Source organism: Hyla sarda, chromosome 1 (assembly GCF_029499605.1).
Source record: "Hyla sarda isolate aHylSar1 chromosome 1, aHylSar1.hap1, whole genome shotgun sequence".
In the NCBI taxonomy this organism is placed as follows: Eukaryota; Metazoa; Chordata; class Amphibia; order Anura; family Hylidae; genus Hyla; species Hyla sarda.
Genome location: NC_079189.1, coordinates 365,961,819 through 365,983,193, shown reverse-complemented (window position 1 = coordinate 365,983,193; position 21,375 = coordinate 365,961,819). Strand labels below are relative to the sequence as shown.

At 39.6% G+C, this 21,375-nt stretch overlaps 1 protein-coding gene across 8 annotated transcripts in view; it reads left to right on the top strand.

Annotated features, from left to right (window-relative positions):
• The window catches only part of TRPM3 (transient receptor potential cation channel subfamily M member 3), a 714,607-nt gene that overhangs the window by 285,268 nt on the left and 407,964 nt on the right, over nucleotides 1-21,375 (top strand). The window lies entirely within an intron of this gene.

Below are 21,375 nucleotides of genomic sequence, written 5' to 3'. Positions count from 1 at the left end.
CTGGAGTTACAGACAGGAATATACTAGAATGGGGCACTAAAAGGAACATAAAAAAAACTAAACGCTATAAACCTAAATTAGAACTGCACATGCCAGGGATATTTAAATATAGGCTAACCAATCAGGAACTCCATTCTATACTATTCAGGGCTAGCAGCCAAGATTAGCTGATCCAGAGTAACTGATCAGATGTGAGACAGTTGCATAGCCAACGACAGAATCGCAGGAAGATGCTTGCTATTCGTTACAACAAAGCAACATCGAGTCATGAACTGCAATTTGTTGTTTTGGGTTATAGAAGCAAAAATAGCCATTGGCATGTAAAACCAACCCTCTTTGTAAAGTCTCTCTGCTTTTTTTTTTCTTGACTATTTCAACTATAAATTAACTGTTTCTAATCATTCAAGTATTGGCTTTGGAAAGTCCTCAATTTGTACTGGCCAATCAGATGCAGGCATTCCCAATGATGGCATCTGCTTCTAATAGACCAACTTCATCGATTCCTGGCATCAGTTTATACTTAAAACAGACCTAATTTCTTTCAAAGACCACTCCCTGTCTGTCTCCACTTTGGGTGTGATATTACAACTTGTCTCCATTCACTTCAATGGAACTGAGCTGCAGAACCACAACCAACCTGGGGACAGACAGGGAGCGGTCTTTGAAAGAAATTATCTCTGTTTTTCTGGATAAACCCTTTAAAACAACTTGCAACTACTGCTTACAAGTGTGGTGACCCACGGGTGTATGGCGGGACCATGGGTGTAGCGGTGTGAGTGGTGGGATCAGATGGTATTAACCCCGGGGGCAAGATGTTGTTAACCTCTAGTGTTTGTGACGCCAGTGTGGTTTTAGGGTCCGGAACACCACATGCCCGGTTCCTCCGCTATCCCAGTTGCTAGTAGTGAAATGAGAGTCCACAACCAGTTATGGTGAAACGGAGGCTTTACTGAGTATAAGACAGATTAAATTATCTTAACTGCTAAGGCCAGATTTCCCAGAGAGGTGGCCAGGAACCAGAAGGACCTCGCAGCTTGCTGGACCAATATACTTGAAATTACCTTGACTTGAGATTGGACTTGACTTGACTATATGCAGGACTTGACTAGTTTCAGTGACAGCAGACTTACTGGAATGACTGTAGCTTTTGGAGTCTTCCAGATGCTGATCACTTGCACTGAGATCACTGGTGGTTGCTGTCTCAGTAAAGACTGATGGTAGAAGAGAGTGAATTGTAATGGCCGCCCCTTTATATAGTGGGGGGCTGGACTAAAGCCCATTGGTCAAGCTGCGGGTCATAGGTAAAGCTGGTGCTTTCTGGGAGAACATGTGACAACAAATCATGTGACTGCATAACATTTGACAGACTTACACAGGTCCTTGAGACCTCACAAAGGTCCTTTGTACTACCTATACACAAGGATTCTGTCTAGGCACTAAAGTGATATAAACAACATTATGGAACAACAGGGGGAGACATTGCAGGGGAGCCCCCAGGTCACTGAGGGTCTCAACCTGACAGGGCCTAAGGGTAGTACAGGACCATGTCCTGTACTGGGACATCACACAAGCATCTGATTACTATAGATTTTCCAGCATGTAGCATACCATTTCTCATGCCCATGGGCAAAGAGCCTGTTGGCATAGTATGAAGTAGTGGGCACTATTTCACAACGTAGTTAATTTTGGAGAGAATACTTTCTTAATACACAATCTAATGGAAAACAATTTTTTTTTTGCTGTAGGGTTCACATGAAACTGTGGAGCACCAGGGGGGTGTGATGTCCGCTGGGACCTGTAGTACTTAAGATGTTAGATAGGTCACTGGTGCTACGAGTGGGTAAATAGTCCAATAAATCTGCCCCAGATTTATGCACAATCTTTGCAATGGAGGGCATTTTATAAAAAGCATTGCTTTTAAAGTTTGGTTACTAGATGGCAATGTGATGTAACTTGTGGGTGGCTATGCAACACTGAATGCACATTTATGTGGTGCTTTTTTGTAACCATTGGAATGTCAAATCACATAAATGGGCTGGGGAGCAAATATACATGTAACATATATGAAAAAAAAAAAACAGAACACATGCATCCCCTACCAAACATTTACTCATTGTGGGTCATTACAAAATCCTAGCGTAAGAAACCATAATGGGCCTCTGTATGAAATCAAAGATACAGTATGGCCCTGAATGCTATTTCTGCGCTGCACTTGGATGTTGTACAGAACTGTAATAGGTTGTTGTGCACTAATTCTAACAAAGCAAGAATATTAGGAAATAAGACTTTAGGAGTCTTAGAAATTAGTAAAACCTACAAAGTGGAGTTGTACTATAGACAAACTTTCCTATAAAAGTAGAGTTTATATTTAATATGTCATTATCATTACACTTTATTTCCGGGAGTATTGTACGCAGAATTGCATTGCCAGTTCCTGTTTACAAGGTGCTCTGAATAGAAATAATTCATATGTCAAGCATATAGCTACAAGATAGGATGAGCATGAAGAAAACTGCTACCTTAATATCTGACACATTTGTAGAATGTAGAGAAGCTGCTCTAGCAGAAACTAAGGAAATAAGAAAAGGTCTTATATAACAAAGCTTTTGTCAGACACAAAGGCAAGGGTTTTCCATAAAAAATACTGAGTAGCTGAAAAGAACTCATTTGAAGCTACCTTCATATCATCAAAACTGTATAACTACAGCATAGTGTCTAGCTATTGATTATTATGTTCACAGTTTTACAATGCATCCATAACTATGCTAATACAGCTGTGTGCAAGTAAGTATGGGAATCAGCTCAGATAGAGGTGGACAGAAAGAGAATAAAGCAGATGTCCAAATTCTACTTCATTGGTTTTTATTGTGGATGTGTGAAGAGAAGCACTGTGTCCTGGACAGGCATTGAGAGATTTTGTGAAGCATTTAGTTACTATTTTTGACACACAGAATCCATGACTATAGTACAAATGGTGAAAAAGATGTAGTTTACTTTTGTAATCATTTATAAAGTGAATAACACAAAGATATTTGTTATTAGCAGACCTTATTAGATGGTAATAATTAAATGATAAACTTAATTATTGTTATTTACAATCTGGGCTTTTAACCTTTTGTTCCTGCTGATTTGATGAACTTTCTGTACAGACTGTATGCTTCTGCTGGGGAGAAGAACTTTTTGTTAGATCCGACGTCTCAACTCTTTACAGCACTAATTTCTTCAAGCCCAATGTCTTAGTATTTTAGTATTTTATAAGACACGCGCGCACCAGAGCTCTGTGATTTAAAGGGCCAGTACACCTCCCCCTGGCCTGTGCCGGATCTTTGTTGCCTTTGTGCCTGAGAAAAAGCTCCTGTGTTCCTGGTTATCCATGTACCTGATCCTTGTTCCGTGACCTAACCCTGCTACTGTGCCCTGACCTTCAGCTATCTTGACCACATCTGTCTTTATCCTTCTGTACCACGCTTCATCCCAGCATCCTGTGTGGATGAGTTGTGCCAGGAGTAGCAACCCGGGTGTCTCATCCCGGTGGTCAGAAAGACCATCCTGCTTTGCGGCGGGCTTTGGTGAAAACCGTCGGCACCTTAGACTCCGCTCCCTGGCACAGCTCACGTCATCATCTACACAGGCCCAGAGGATCCACCACCTGCCGTGACCCTTACAGTAAGATCCATTCATGGATCCCGCTGGGGTGCCTCTGCCAGATGTTTCGGTTCTCTCCAACATTGTGGCTCAACGGTCGCAGCAGTTAGCTCATCAAGCGCAACAGCTGAATCAACTTTCTGCTATGGTGCAACAGCTTCTTACCACTCAGCAGCAACAACCGCAACAGCAGCAGCAACCTGTGCCTGAGCCTCCTTCTGTGTCAGCTGTTCCTTCCGTGTCCAAACTTTACTTATCCTTGCCCTCAAAGTTTGACAGAGATCCCAAGCTGTGTAGAGGCTTTGTGACACAGTGTTCTATGCATCTAGAACTCATGGCAAATCAGTTCCCGACGGAGCGTCCTATAGTGGTGTTTGTGGTCAGTCTACTGTCAGGTAAAGCCCTGGCCTGGGCTACACCTCTCTGGGATCGTAGACATCTGGTCTCCTTGAACCTGCCTGCTTTCCTTGCAGAATTCCGCAAAGTATTTGAAGAACCCGCACAAGCCTCCCCTACTGAGACGGCTCTTCTGACTCTTTGTCACGGTAACTCCTCTGTGGGCCATTACACTGAACAATTCCACGCACTGGCTTCTGAACTGGCTTGGAACGACGAAGCCTTGTGTGCCACCTTTAAAAGTGGACTCTCCAGTAGAATCAAGGATGCTCTCTGCTCGAGATCCTCCGACTAACCTGAGCAAACTTATCCATTTGGCCACCCGTATTGATGTGTGTTTTGCCGAGAGGCAGGGAGGACTTCATTTGGAAAGAGAACCTGCCCAAACACAGCGATTACCCAACTGGCTCCTGTGTTCCAACATCCACCTCTACTATGGAGATGGATAGTTTTCGCCTAATGCATCAGGAAAGTTCCAGTCAACGCAATGGGAATTTGTGCCTACATTGTGCACCTCCCCCTGCCCTGTGCCGGATCTTTGTTGCCTTTGTGCCTGAGAGAAAGCTACTGTGTTCCTGGTTATCCATGTACCTGATCCTTGTTCTGTGACCTGACCCTGCTACTGTGCCGCCTGCCCTGACCATCAGCTATCCTGACTACGTCTTTTCTTTATCCTTCTGTACCATGCTTCATCCCAGCAACCTGTGTGGACGAGTCATGCCAGGGGTAGCGATCTGGGTTCCACCTGCCGCAGCAAGATCATCCTGCTTTACACCATAGACTCCGTTCCCTGGCACAGCTCACGTCATTATCCACACAGGCCCAGAGGATCCACCACCTGCCATGACCCTTACAGTATAAAACATCTCTGGCTTATGTTACAGAGGGGCACAGATTCCCAGTGAATCTACTTACAGCTGTTACGCCGAGCGCTCCTTTCATTTTGGGGTACAATTTTACAGTGTTTTGTACAGTTGGATTCCTCCCCATCCGCAGGTTGTCCCCTATTCTATGGATAAGTGATAACTTGCTCAAATGGGAATGCCCCTTTAATGCCAATTTCAGTCCTAATGGCCATTATTAGTGTTCTTATAACCTTTTTTGTGGAAATGTATGTGAATTTTCATAGCATTGTTTTAAAATGATGTCAAAAGCCCACAGAGAAACTGAAGATTGTTGTATCTGCAAAAAAGAAAAAAACATTTCTATGTTCATCCAATACATATGGAAGGGATGTGCAGCTGTCCGCATAGTGTAGTGTTTATGAGCTTGGAGAATATTCCACTGACCTGGGAATATGTATTAACTACACTTGAAACACTTGATGTTGATTACTTGGTATTTAGGGTATTATTCTAATTATCATTTACTCCTAATCTAGTGAGGGTCCTTCGGAGGGGGTCCGTGCTCTTTAGCTGTACTTCTTACAATGCTGTATAATTGATGGATGAATTCCCCACATAAAAAGTGCTGACCTGTTTTCAAGAGTTCCGTAACTAATGTGAAGCCATGCCAGGCTCATAGAGATGTCTGTGCAGGGAAGTATAAAAAATGTTTCGGTAATCTCTCTTAATCTGATTTGACTCTTGCATTCCTCTAAGCGCAGTCTTTCTAAAGAGTATGCAGCTCTTCCAACGTTACTCTACTATTCCTTACTGGAACATTTTTATAACACAGTTTGTGTATTTATTATAGGAGGTCTGCTATGATAACACCTCAAAAATATTTTGAATGAAAACACAACAGAGACTAGTTTACTATTTGCCATAATTGATTGTAACAAATGTATTACATATAGTGCTGCAGGTAACACACATACTCAATAAGGCTGGGTTCACACTACGGTTTGTAACTACGGTTCCCGTATACGGCTTGGAGGAGGGGGGCGGGGCTTAATTGCGGCGCCTGCACTCAGCCGTATTTGGGAACCGTATTTAATGCATGTCTATGAGCCGACCGGAGTGAACCGCAGCCTCCGGTCGGCTGCTTTTTCGGCCGTATGCGGTTTCCCGACCGCAGGCAAAAACATGGTTGACCACGTTTTTGCCCACGGTCGGGAAACCGCATACGGACGAAAACGCAGCCGACCGGAGGCTGCGGTTCACTCCGGTCGGCTCATAGACATGCATTAAATAAGGTTCCCAAATACGGCTGAGTGCGGGCGCCGCAATTAAGCCCCGCCCCCTCCTCCCAGCAACGCAATACAAGCCCAGGACCACTGGATCTATGATGCTGTCCTAATACATGATAAGATGCCAAAAATGTTCCTTTGTTATTTCATTCATATAAAACAGGCTTAAAATACCTCTGTGCACAAAAGCAACAGTAATGTCACAAATGCGAGCAGGGCCCTCTCTAATCTTGTTTGAATATTTAGTGTGTAATATTTAAAGGGGTTATCCAGGAATAGAAAGACAGAGTGAATTTCTTTAAAAAAAAAAAAGCTCCATGTCTGTCTCCAGGTTGGGTGTGGTTCTACAACTTGGCTCCATTGACTTTAATGGAATTGAGCTGTAGAACCACACCCAACCTGGAGACAGACGGGGAGTGAATAACCTCTTTAAATGTCTGATATTTGTTTTTATTTGTACCCATAAAAAGCTCTGCAGAATTTGTAAATAATAATAATAAATAATAATTCTTCTTATTATTATTTTTGAATGTAACTGATAGTCATAACAATGCTGCGTCTATATAGAGATCAGAGCTGACTTTTCCCCTGTTTCCCTCCTCTGTTTATTTGTTGTTGGACAGGGCCAGATAATATACACGGTTGGCAATATGGTGCGTAATCATTAGCTTGGCTAATCCGCGCTAGGTCCAGCTGCTTGATAAAGGAAGACATTGCAGGGCCGGGGACTTGGCAGCTGGGATTGCATCAGAAAGCTTTGCTCTAGAATTGAGCTTTAGCTCACTCTGATATACACTGAATTCCATGTTACTTCCTAGAAAATGAGTTTCCCCCCCTTCTTTGAATTCAGACAGTTTCATTTATAAGCTTCAGCTGGGAATAATGCATTTCACATTTTTATCGAATAGATCACCTAAATGCTTGGCTGTGGGTCCTGCCATATTGCAGCCCATCATTTTTTAATCAGTTAACCAAACTGCACAACCTATTGCAGCTTACTTGTCCTTCTACTGACTGTGTGATTAAAACCGCGGGTCGCTGGCTAGAACTCATTGCAATTTTATGCCTTATTTTTCAGGGGAGAACAATGAATTAATAAATTTTTTTCTTCAATTTTTTTACATCTTTATTAAGTTCTATTATTATGTTTTTGTTTGGTTTTTTTAAAATACATTTTCTATTATGCTTTTGTATAAATAATCAAAGGTATTCAAGATTCCCACGTGTTCCGCTTGGGCACACACAGCAGCACAAAACAACTCTGACACATGTAATGTAACTGTAATGACTTTTATAGCTGTTTGAGCATCACATGACCAGGACAGATCTTTAATCAAAAATCTAATTTAACTTTTTAGCTGGCGGTAGACAACTATCTTGAAACGCTGAAAACCCAATGCAAAATGTCCGCTAGGGACTCAGAACTATAATATATAATTTATGGTACTGCTTGGGACGGGGAAGAAGTACATTTACACTAAACAGTTTTAAATCCACTGTACATGTAAGTAAAGTATAATAAATTATTGTTTATACTAATACATAGAACAAGCAGGAATGTACACACTATATGGTATTGCTATGCAGTATGACACATAAATCCCACAGTCCCATAGAGCATCTAATCTCATAGCCAAGAAACCCCCTCCAGATGTCACCTCTATCACTAAGCTGGAAATTAGATGTAAATATCTGGAATGTTTAAAGGAATCATCAATCTGAAAAAGGAATGTACTGCGGGAATAATTCTCCTGACTTCCATTGAATGATCTGTTTAAAGGGGTACTCCGGTGGAAACCTTTTTTATTTTAAATCGACTAGTGCCAGGAAGTTAAACAGATTTGTAAATGACTTATATTAAAAATCTTAATCCTTCCAGTAGTAATTAGCTGATTAATACTACAGAAGAAATTCTTTTCTTGTTGGAATTCTTTTCTGTCACTAACACAGTGCTCTCTGCTGACACCACTGTCCATTTTAAGAACTGTCCAGAGTAGGAGAAAATCCCAACAGCAAACATATTTTGCTCTTTACAGTTCATGAAATGGACAGAGGTGTCAGCAGAGAGTACTGTGTTTGTGACAAAAAAGAATTCCAAAAAGAAAAGAATTTCCTCTGTAGTATTAAGCAGCTAACAAGTACTGGAAGGATTAAGATTTTTTTTAATAGAAGTAATATCCAAATCTGTTACCTTTCTGGCACCAGTTGATTTAAAAAAAAAATAAAGGTTTTCAACAGAGTACCCCTTTAACCCCTTAAAGGGTAACTCTCATTAAAATAAATTTTTGCTATTGCACTCCTTATGGTAAATAAAAAATATTTCTAATATACTTTGTTTAATTTTTTATCAAATTTGGGGATTTATCACCAAGAAATGATCAGAGGGCTTCAAAGTTCAGCAGCAATTTTCGAATTTTTCACAAAATTTTCAAATCCGGAATTTTTCAGGGACCAGTTCAGTTTTGAAGTGGATTTGAAGGACCTTCATATTAGAAATACCCCACAAATTACCCATTATAAAAACTGCACCCCTCAAAGTATTTCCTTGAAATACGACAGGGCTCCGAAGTGAGAGAGCGCCATGCGCATTTGAGGACTAAATTAGGGATTGCATAGGGGTGGACATAGGGTATTCTATGCCAGTGATTCTCAAATAGGGTGCCTCCAGCTGTTGCTAAACTCAGTTGTTGTTTTTTGTTGTTTTGCAACAGCTGGAGGCTCCGTTTTGGAAACACTGCCGTACGATATGTTTTTCATTTTTATTGGGAGGAACAGTGTAAGGGGGTGTATATGTAGTGTTTTACCCTTTATTATGTGTTAGTGTAGTGTAGTGTAGTTTTAGGGTACATTCTAACAGGCGGTGGTTTACGGTGAGTTTCCCGCTGGGAGTTTGCACTGCGGTGAAAAATTTGCTGCAGCTCAAACTTGAAGATGGAACCTCATTGTAATTCCGCACATGTGAATGTACCCTGTACATTCACATGGGGGGGGGGGGCAAACATCCTGCTGTTTCAAAACTACAACTCCCAGCATGTACTGACAGACCGTGCATGCTGGGAGTTGTACTTTTGCAACAGCTGGAGGCACACTGGTTGCAAAACCTTCAGTTAGGTTTTGTTACCTTACTCAGTATTTTCCAACCAGTGTGCCTCCAGCTGTTGCAAAACTACAACTCCCAGCATGTACTGATCGCCAAAGGGCATGCTGGGAGATGTAGTTATACAGCAGCTGGAGGTATGCAACTACAACTCCCAGCATGCTGAGACAGCTGTTTGCTGTTTGGGCATGTTGGGATTTGCAGTTTTGAAACATCTGGAGAGCTACAGTTTAGTGACCACTGCACAGTGATCTCCAAACTGTGGCTTTCCAGATGTTGCAAGACTACAAATCCCAGCATGCCCAGACAGCAAACTGCTGTGTGGGCATGCTAGGAGTTGTAGTTGTGCAAGATCTAGAGGGCCACAGTTTTGCGACCCCTGCACAGTGATCTCCAAGCTGCAGCCCTCCAGCTGTTGCAAAACTGCAAATCCCAGCATGTCCATACAGCAAACAGCTGTCTGTGCATGCTGGGAGTAGTAGTTTTGCAACATCTGGAGGGCTACAGTTTAGAAACCACTGTATAGTGGTCTCAAAACTGTAACCCTCCAGATGTTGCTAGACAACTCACCGGCTTCCATAGGATCCAGGGAGCCGCATCGCCGTGCTCTGCTGCCACCGATCGCCGCCCGCTGCTGCCACCGATGGTAAGTGGACCTTCGTCGCCGGTCACCGTCGGTTCCCCCGCTCGGTCCGGACTAGAGTGGGGGAACCGACCGTTAATCCCCCCCTGCCACCTAACTCCTATCCCGTGGGGATCGTGGGTGTCTTGGGCAACCCTGATCCCCCTTATTTTCCAGGTCACCGTGTCACCGGAGACCCGCATGACCCGGAATCGCCGCAAATCGCCGGTGTTAATTCCCCGGCAATTTGCGGTGATCGCTGACATGGGGGGGGGGGGGTCTCACGACCCCCCTGGGCATTTGCACAGGGTGCCTGCTGATAGAAATCCCCACGAGCGTACAGGTATGCCCTTGGTCCTTGGTCCAGCGAGCAAGGGCATACCCATACGCCCGTGGTCCTTAAGGGGTTAAATATCATTTTAGAATCAACCTAAAAATCATTAGGCGGCCAGAAATTGCTCTGGTGAGGTGGAGCATGAAGTGACATAAGATTTAGATTTTAGGAAAGACAAGCAGTTGTAGTTTTTCAATGCCTCCAGTATGGATTCTGCCGGAACATTGAGCAAGTTCAATGTTCTGACAGAATTTTTAGATCTGAATTTTCTGACCTAAATTTTATCCAGAAAATTCTTCAGGAAAAATCAGCTGGGACTGAAGGAAAGATGTGTGTATATTTTGACCTTGTTGTGAAATTTTTGTGACCTTGGTGTGACATTCACACTTGATAAATACGTTACCCCTGCAAGCTGAAAAATTCTATTGACTTTAGAAAAAGCATTTGTAGATTTTTGCTTACTAACCTCTCTGGCATGTGCTTTGGCGCACATGAGACATTTGATGCAACATTTCGAAGCCAAAAATGCTCTTAACACTATGATAAATCTCCCCCTAGTCTTTTATGTTGCGTTCTCTGCTGCACACGTTTGAGAGATCACTATAATAATATAAGCTGATACAATGAAGGTATGCTGAAGGTGTTACTGTATATTCATGTACTCTCCCTGCTGTCTTTAGTAATGTGTTTATTTGTGGCACATTGCTGGATATTACTGGTTCGCTGAGCCATTTTGTTGAATGAGTGCACTGACATAAGACATTGATGAAGGTTGGTTTGCAAATATAATATGATAAAATGAATAATGAAGGCAATGTGAATCTATAACCATCTGAATAGTACACTATATGCTATAAATATTGCATTGCAATGAAGTGTATTAATGTAGTTATCGCAGTCTGTAGTGTATTTGATGAGGCTCTTAACCTTTTCTGCACTAAGAAATGTATTAGAACAAATAAACAGAAGCATGTTTGCTTCAATGTCCTATGAGGGAAATTAAGCGATATGCCAGCTGTTGTGAGTTTCCCAGAATCTTCTGAGGATTCAGACTGGGTTCACACACCGTAAAATTAAAAGCAAAATATAGCTGTAAAATGAATATAGTTAAAAAGAAAACAATGGCGTATTTTCTATAGACTTTAATAGTACACAATAATAGATTAAAAATAAATGTATTTTTAATACAAATCTTTTACAAAGTGTGAGACAGTGACAAGTATGGTGGTCGGGGATCGCTATATTTCCCCAAAGTACCTGTCAAATGAAGCTGCAAGGTTTTAGGAGGCGAATATCTCATCCAGGAAAAGCTAAATCCAGAACAGAGTAAAATCTTTAGCAAATTTTACTAGGTACTTTTAGTAAGTCTTCTTTTGGAATGAAAGGCAGGATTGGTAGTGGAGCCTTTCATTCTGCTTCCTGGGCCACACCAGGGCTCAAATCCGCACAGGTTCTGCATTTAGCTGGTAAGGCTTCCTTTACATACATGTGTCTTTGTTTTTTTTTTTTTTTTTTTTTTTTTGCACCAGAGGGATAAATGAAGCAAGAACTGATCTCATTCATTTGAATGGGACAGTTCACAATCTCAGTTTGGATGTCTGATGATTGGACTTGCCGGACCGGCACAGACACAAACAATGGATGCCGGATGATACACAACTGATGCACTTCTGGCATCAGTTGTGACAACCAGTTTTGCCAGATGCCAGATATATGTAACTCTAGTCCAACTGGTTGTCAGTTGAAAGCTAGTCTGCTAGTGAGGTTGAGGTGACCTTGAACCTGAAATAAGAACTGGATTCTGAAAGGCTGCAGCCTTAAAAAGTGTGACAAATGTAGGTGGTGTGAGGTAACACCTTTAATGTTTGTTTTGTTGAGTGGCCAGTCATAAGCCACTAGTATAGTGAGGACAATTAATGTGTTTAATTTAAGTGATGGAAAAGCAAGGATTTTTGTTTGTTTTTTTGGGAGGTGGGCAATGAGCGGCATGAAAAGCTCAGTCACGTCACTGTCTTTGATGTTTTATGCTGTTTGCCCATCTCTACTGAGCTAAACTCCCACAGGCCGTATTTTGCTTTTAATTTTACGGTGTGTCACCCCAGCCTCAGAGAGGCATATTGACTGATGGCTCTTTGGAGTCCTGAAATTATTATATGAAATATATATATATATATCTATCTAGCAACAGGAGAATACAGCAGCACACTGCTAGCACAAAGATATAGATGAAACATGAGTATATAGATAAAACATGAGTATATAGATAGAACATGAAAAGCTTTACAGCTGTAATGCAATAAGTGCTGGCCAATTTATTCTTTGGTTTTATATATATATATATATATATATATATATATATATATATATATATATATATATTATACTCCTAAAATCTGAAGTGTATGACCATCACCATGTAAGAACATTCATGCTGTACTGTATGGTACAAAAACAGATGAAAAAGGATATTTACAGTTAGACACATGAGAATAAAAACCAGCAACAACAATTTTAAAAAAGATTATAGTGTAGAAATAACTGGAAAATGCCTTTAGGATGTCTTTGGTGGATAGTGGAGGGACCAGATTCATGACAGTGATGGAAGAGAAGATCGATGGTAGATTATAATCTTTGAAGCTTTGAAGAACTAGTAAGTAAATGGCCTCTAGATGGGAATTTAGGGAAGAGTATTGTATTTTATGGGAAGATTGATGGCAGAAAAAACAAATCAATTCAATCAGAATTTATATTATTTCTTTTTTTTAATCTTAGGATAGATATTTGTTTATATCATTCATGTTTAAACCCATGAGGACCTGTCTATGTTTGGCCTTAAGAATCCAAATCTTTTCTTTGTTTTTGATTTTTTCTTTTTGCAATCCTGTAATTATTTTTTTTCCTATGCTCAAAGCAGCATTGTGGTGCCAAATCTCAATTTTTTATTTTAAGGAAAATCAAATCTTCATGGCACTCACCAAAGGGATTATGCAAGCTTTTTTTTCAATTCAGTGCAGACACAGGGATTCCTGGACACCAGGAACACCAAGCCAATGACTGTTTAAAGATGTCCAGTGCTAAGAAATGTATGTAAATAAGATAATGAATGTCTGACCACGGAGGGTGTGACTATTGGGACCCCCCACGATCTCCTGTACTTGGCCCAGATTTGGCCCCGGCTAAGCTGCTGTGTGTGACCTTTCACACACAGGAGGTCAACTGGTATAAACACACCCCCTCCATTCATTTCTATGTGGGAGGCGGAGACACAGCGAGTATTTCAACCAGCTGACATGCTGGGAATGAAACACGCTCTAGAAGGGCCGAGCCAGGACCATGTTCTGTAGATAACGGGTGTAGATCACGGGTGTCCCAGCAGTTGGATCTGCGGACAGGGGATACATTTCTTAGCAATGGCTACCTTCTTTAATGTCACAGCTGACACTTTCTTAAAGCCTCCTTGATAAATTTTGATTAAGACAATGGTAACACCTAGTTATAAACCTATTCACTCCTTTTCCAGGAAGAATAATGGTGGAATGTAACAACACAAAGTCCCCCAGAAAACCAAGTACAATGCACATCCCTTTGTTTTCAATAGTAAAATAAGACACAGTTCACACTATGAACTGTAGCCTGTATTTTTCCCCCTGCTTTTTTCAAATATGTGGTAAGAAGTGACATGTCACTTATTTCACACACATTCCGTGCTGAAACATAATAGAAATCTAGGGTGCAGATTTGCCCTGTTTGATATGAAAAATCCATGTCCTAAACCACACCAAAATGCACAGTGAAAACAGTGAAAATGCACGGCAGAAATCTAAGGCTACCTTCAGGATCATTTTTTACTTTTATCCTTACAATAATGATAGACAGATCTTATAATTTGAATTGTGTGAGCTATATTTTCTATTATGTTGAAATTCAGTGAAACATTTCCTTTCTTCATATGGTTGGTGTTAATGGGCTTTTAATGAAGAAGTTTGTCAGTAGTAGAAGGTTAATAGATGCCTCACATCACAGTGTTAGCATATTCGTCAGAAATGACCAAACATTTAAAACACCAGTTCACTTGAGCTATAAAACAGAAGGTTTCGATCATCTATATGGGCTTTTTAAGTCATGGAATGTTTATACAAACAAAATACACATTGCTTTCCTAAGTCAAGCAAGTGGGCCGTCACGCCCCTTCCGGGTGCTGTGCGGTAGTTGCGGGGTTCCCAGCAGAGGGACCCCTGCGATCAGACATCTTTGGATAGGGGATAAGATGTCTAGCAACGGAGTACCCCTTTAACCGTACACCCTGGGCTGAACCATCGTGTACCAGTGAAAACAATAGTATCTGAAAAATGTTCATCTTTATTGAGTTTCATTTAGCACAACCTACTATATAAACAACATAGGGCAAAGTAGAAAATCAGTGACAGCTCTGGTCATTAGAGGATATAGTATTTAACAAGCTCGGATTGGGATACATACCCCAAAAGAGACTATTCACTGGCTGGGAGCTGAATGCCTCAGAAATGTAACAACTTGTCAATTTAATGTTAGGAAAAAGAAATCTTTAATATGAACATTTCCTAATACTAACATTACAGTAAACTGAAGCGCTTTTTTTTATTTTTGTTGCCCAATAAAGAGAGTCAGAACAAATGATGCAAATATGAGGAATGATTCACACTAATGTTTCGGCTTTTTTCATTATCATAGCTTATTGGCTTTACCTGAAGTCTTCTGAAAAGCCACAGATATCAGAACGTAATATCATGTCAGACCCTTTATTGACTCAATGATTTCAATTTCAATTTTTATTTGACCAAAATATGTTCATAAAATTATACACAGTAAAGAAAAACTATTTTCCATAATACATACAATACATACAATTCAGACTTAAATATATTATCAATTAAATATATTAACAAAATTGCCCCCCCACTTCACCGGATGGAGGAAAAAAAAAAAAGGACACACACCCAGCATTAATACCTTACATAACACGAATCAATCCATTGGCCAAATTCCCCATTCTTTTTGGAACTTCTTTATCCACCTGACTCTATTTCTGCCCAATTACCATTTATAATTTCTGATGTTCTTTATAATATTTAACCATAATATATCTGGGGGTATTTTTTACAAGTACCAAACTCTTAATACCATTAACCTCTTAAGGACCAGACCAATTTTTTTTTGCATTTTTGTTTTTTCCTCATCGTTTTCTAAAAATCGTAACTCTTTTATATTTTCATCCACAGACCAGTATGAGGGCTTGTTTTTTGCGTGACCAGTTGTCCTGTATAATGACATCACTCATTTTACCATAAAATGTATGGAGCAACCAAAAAATTACTATTTGTGTGGGGAAATTAAAAAGAAAACCGCAATTTTGCTAATTTTGGAAGGTTTAGTTTTCACGCCATACAATTTACAGTAAAAATGACATGTGTTCTTTATTCCTTGGGTCAATACGATCAAAATGATACCCATGATTACATTCTTTTTTTATTATTGTTGCACTTAAAAAAATCGCAAACTTCTTAATCAAATTAGCATGTTTAAAATCCTTCTAATTTGACGACCTATAACTTTTTCATTTTTCCATATAATCGGCGGTATGAGGGCTCATTTTTTGTGCCATGAACTGTACTTTTTATTGATACCACATTTGTATATATATATATATATATATATATATATATATATATATATATATATATATAAAACTTTTATTAATTAAAAAAAAAATGTGACAAAAAAGCAGCAATTTTGCGCTTTTTTTTTCTTTTTTACATTCCGTTTACATTACGTTCACCGAACGGGATCAATAACATTATATTTTAATAGTTTGGACATTTATGCATGCAGCGATACCAAATATGTGTATTAATTATTTTTGTATAACACTTTCTGGGGGTAAAATGGGAAAAAAGGACATTTTAAATTTTTATTGGGGGAGGGGATTTTTCACATTTAAAAAAAAAATATTAAAACTTTTTTACATTTATTTTTAGACCGGTGAAAGGCAGCAGAGGCAGGTGAGGGGACCTCTGTGACCTGTTTGGGGGCGATCCGATCATCCATATTTTTGACCGCACTGCCGCAGATGCCGTGATCTGTATTGATCACAGCATCTGAGGGATTAATGGCAGACATCCGCGTGATCGCGGATGTCGGCCGTTACCGGCAGGTCCCTGGCTGCGATCAGCAGCCAGGACCAGCCACGCATGATCCGAGCATCGCTCTGATGCTCTTGGTCATGCGCTAAGTACCGCACTAAGTGTCTGCTCCGATGCTCTTGATCATGCGCTAAGTACCGCAGCACCAGGATGTAAATTTACGTCCTTGGTCATTAATGGGTTAATCTAGCATAGAACAGAACTTTAATAATGCGTAATGTGCACTTTTTGTACTTTCTCCCCCAGTGCTGCATAGGCCAGAAGATCTTTTGCCTATATTAATCTGCATGATATCATGAACCTTCGTCCAGTACTCTTGCAAATACCTACAAACCTAAAACCCACAATGGTCAAAATCTGCTTTCTCTACCTTACACCTAGGACATCCTACTAACCCCTTCGAGCCAAATTTGCAAATATCCAGCGGGGAGATGTACGTTTTCCAAATAATTTTCGACACTTTACAAATTATTATACACTACAGGGAAGTACACCATATCTCACTTGCTTCTGGCAGAAATCCCTATCAGGGATGGTTTACTGGAACATGAAACATGTCTATATGTCATTGTGCAGTATATTAAGTGATATATCCTGCTTGAATATATTGAGTAATAAGTGTCTGCTTTAATATTCATGAGTTAAATGAGTGAACATTGAAAGAACCAAACCATGTCAGGTCATATCATTTTTACGGTGTTATAAAGCTGAACATTTTGTGTCAATATACTTGAGCACAAACAGTATTATTGCTTAGTATTAGCTGGTATTACGTTGAGACAGATTGATGGCTTTGGAAATAAAAGCAGACATCTTAGATATTTGGACAACAGTTCTCAATTTTTGCACTTCCCTTCAGGCAAACCTAGACATATAAGGGTATAAATACTTATAAAGCAAACCATGTTTCAAATGTGACCTATTAAAAAAAATATTGCAACACAAGGCCAGCAGTGTCAGACCAAGGGGCCATTGTTAATGTTCAACCTCAAGTTCAACAGATATCATTAGCAAAGGCAAAATGTATGACAAAATCCAACAGCAAGTCTCAGCATTGAGTCTCAGTATTTTAGATTGTTATTTCACTAGCGGATCCTAAAGGCATCTTATTCACCATTGACACTTATGTGACAAACCCAGAAATCATTATAATCCCCTTTTTATATCAAGTTAAAATGTATCATAGAGACAGATTATGCAGGTTTATTAGAAGCTTGTGGAGAGAGGTTGGTCCCATCTTTCATTGCTATGGTGGAGTTAAAATGCACATGACTCTCCCACTGTAGAGGCATATAACACTGGCAAATAAAGGGGAACCCAGTCTGAGGTAAATATGAATCCATGATGTGAATTTCTATTAACATCACTGACCGGAGTACAGAACAGAGATGCGGAGTGCAGCAGAGAGCTGCTCCACATTAAACAATATAAAGGATGATCGCAATGGGTGTCAGGAGTGACACCCGATGCGATCTGTCTTAGTACAGGTACCACAGCTCCCAGCATGGAACAGTGCAATCCATGCTGGGAGTAGTAGTAGTACCTAAATAAGGTCAGAAATATACAGAATAAAAAAGAATTAAAAAGTTGTAAAAATCACACACATGTTATAGAACATGCATTATTAATAAGTTTCACAAAATTTATTTAAAAAAATATATATTATTTTTACAATTGCATGGTCCCTTTATCCATTTTTAATATTGCCGGCTACATTTTCATGTCCCTGCACACTCACATAAATTGGTCCCTGATTGAAAATTAATAACATTTTCATTCTAAAAAAATAGGAATTTTGTTCCCTACAAATTTTTCCATCACTACTGTATCTTTTTTTTTTTGTTATGATAACCTATAAAATTTAATAATAAAAAAAAAGCTTACTCCATCCCTTTTTTGGATCACTAGAGTAAAAAAAAAGAAAAACCGCCCACAAAAATTTCAATGTTAAAAACCCACATAGTTTTTTTGTTGGCCTTTTTTCACTCCTATAGACTTCTATGGGAGAAAAACGCCAAGATTCTTTCTGAAAAAATGCCTGCATGAGGTCGTTTTTCAAAAACTGCCAAGGAGCCCAAAATGACAAAAAATAAATAAACGCCAAAAGGATTAAACAAAATGCCAAACTAATCAAACACCAACTGGATATCACATTTTGCAGTTGACTTGCAGATAACATCTGGCCGCAGCGATTTTTCACAGAAAAAAGGCAGTGCAGCAGATTGGGAGATTTTATTGGCAGTTTTTGAAAAAAAAAAAAAAAGTGGAAACCTAGCCTAAAAGCTGCATTTATTGTTACTAATGGTAGAATGTAACCTATTGCAACTATTTTAGACTAGTCTAATTAGAATAATAGGTAAAAGGTGAATTTCTAATATATATAATTTATTTATAAATATTATAATTAATTATATTATATTATGCAAGAGGACATGCACTATACTAATATACTAAATAATAGATGTTTGAGGATAAAAATTGCATTCTAACCTAGAATAGATAAAGAAAGTCTTACATTTTATAAAAATATTGATAGATAATTCCAATATTAAAATAGGGTCTTCCATACAGAGTGTCCATCTGAGTTGCAGGAATGCCCAAAGTGGGAGTGCAGAAGAATGGTAGCTGGAGAAACTAGAATGCTGATGGCACTGAACAAGTAGCCGATATGTAAATGAGGCCTTATATTCAGCACAGTAACATGAACAACTGGAATGCCAAATAATTAGAGGGGAGTGGTCACTAAAGGGACCAAAAAGCTAACCGCTGACCAAACAATCGTCTGATCTTGTCATAGATACAGTCATACACGTTTTAATGACACCAGTCACACAGGATGAAGATAAAACAATCTTTCTGGAATACTGTGGGAAGGTTTTAAGAATATTCTTACCCGAAAGATTGTTTGTGAATAATGTTTTGTTCGACTGTTACCGGAAATTTCAAACATGGCTCCCTTCTCTTCAGAAAATAACAGTCTATCGTTGGTCCATTAAAATGTTAATTTATTGGTAAATTTCACCCAACAAACTATTGTTTTGGTTGTATGGTTTACTCGTGGTGTTCAGGCACCATAAAAGTGATGGCAGGTTCCCTTTACACCTGCCTTTATAGATCTAGAAAGTCTCCTGTTTCTGCTCAGTTACAAGTTTAAAAATGTAAGTTTCAATAAATTTGGATAGGAATTTTGCCGAGAGGTGGAATTGCACACAACATAGAGGAAAGATACATCTGATCTTGGACTTGTGAGTAGAAGATATAGAGTACTACAGGGCCCAATTCCTACTGGTGATTAGGAACGTCCTCTTCATGCCCTGCTTGGAGTGCATAACACTCAATATAACTTGTAGCAGGAATTCACTCAAACTACAATTGTAATAGATTACCAATAGCCATCGTAGCCATCACTGAACTCTGTGGTACATGCACTACATCCTAATGGAATGGTCAATAACCAAGTATGCTGAGGAGGCAATGAAAGCTACCCTGCTATATTCACGCTCTGACACACTTAAATAAATAACCATGGTCTTCCATTACAATTAAAACCCAATAGCAACCACTTTTTTACAGTTGGTGCAATCCTGCTCCAATCTCACAAGTAGCCCTGCTTAGCAGTGACTTCTCAAATACTGATATCAGTAGCAAATGCTTTTTCCATAACATCAAGGCTTTTAAAGGGGTACTCTGCTTGAAAATATTTTATATGAATCAACTGGTGCCAGAAAGTTAAACAGATTAAATTACTTCTATTAATTTTTTTTAACCCTTACAGTACTTATCAGCTCCTGTATGCTACAGAGGAAGTTGTATAGTTATTTTCTGTCTGACCACAGTGCTCTCTGCTGACATCTCTGTCCATTTTAGGAATTGTCCAGAGCAGGAGCAAGTCCACACAGCAAACCTATCCTGTTCTGAACAGTTCCTGACATGGACAGAGGTGTTAGCAGAGAGTACTGAGGTCAGACAGAAAGGAAATTAAAAAAGAAAAGAACTTCATCTGTAGTATACAGCAGCTGATAAGTACTGGAAGGACTGAGATTTTTAAATAAAGTAATTTACAAATCTGTTTCACTTTCTGGCATGAGTTGATTTAAAAAAAGATTTTTCCAGCGGAGTACCCTTTTAAAGCACCATTCTAATGTCTTCTGTATGAAGAATCAACATCACACAGAGAACAATAGAACTAAAAAAATAACAACTGAATATATTGTGGGAACATCGTTTTTTTATTTTATGTATTCTACATAATAGTGCCGCTAGCACACTGGTGGCATGTACCCTGCCTATACAAATTATTTATCATAGATCTTTACCTACATAAGAAAAATTGTCTCTTAGCCATTCCATGACTGATGATGTTTCTTCAGTTCTATCTGTATTTTTTTTTTTTCATATGCTGGCCAACCCATGGCTACAAGCAAACAAGTAATATTTATTTATGAATGAGGAGAGGGGGGATAGGTTTGTTGGTGTTATTTTGGATATACCTGTTATTGTAAACTTAAAGGGGTTCTCCGGTGCTTACACATCTTTTCCCCTATCCAAAGGATAGGGGATAAGATGCCTGATCGCGGGAGTCCCGCCGCTGGGGACCCCCGGGATTATGCACGCGGCACCCCGTTTGTAATTAGTCCCCGGAGCGTGTTCGCTCCGGGACTGATTACAGGCGACCACCGGGCCGGCGGCGTGTGACGTCACGCCTCCGCCCCGTGTGACGTCAGGCCTCCGCCCCTCAATGCAAGTCTACGGGAGGGGACGTGATAGCTGTATAGGGGTTTCTTATTCTACCCTTCTTTGAGAAGCAGGAGATGTTTATTCTGTTAAGAAATAAAGGTGTCCTTCACAATTTTTACATGTAGATTTACATCTGAGACATCAATGTTATTAGTTTAAATAAAAGTTATATTTCACATTTTATTCAAAACCACACACCTTTTCCTTCCTCCTCCCTTCTGATTTTCAGTAAAT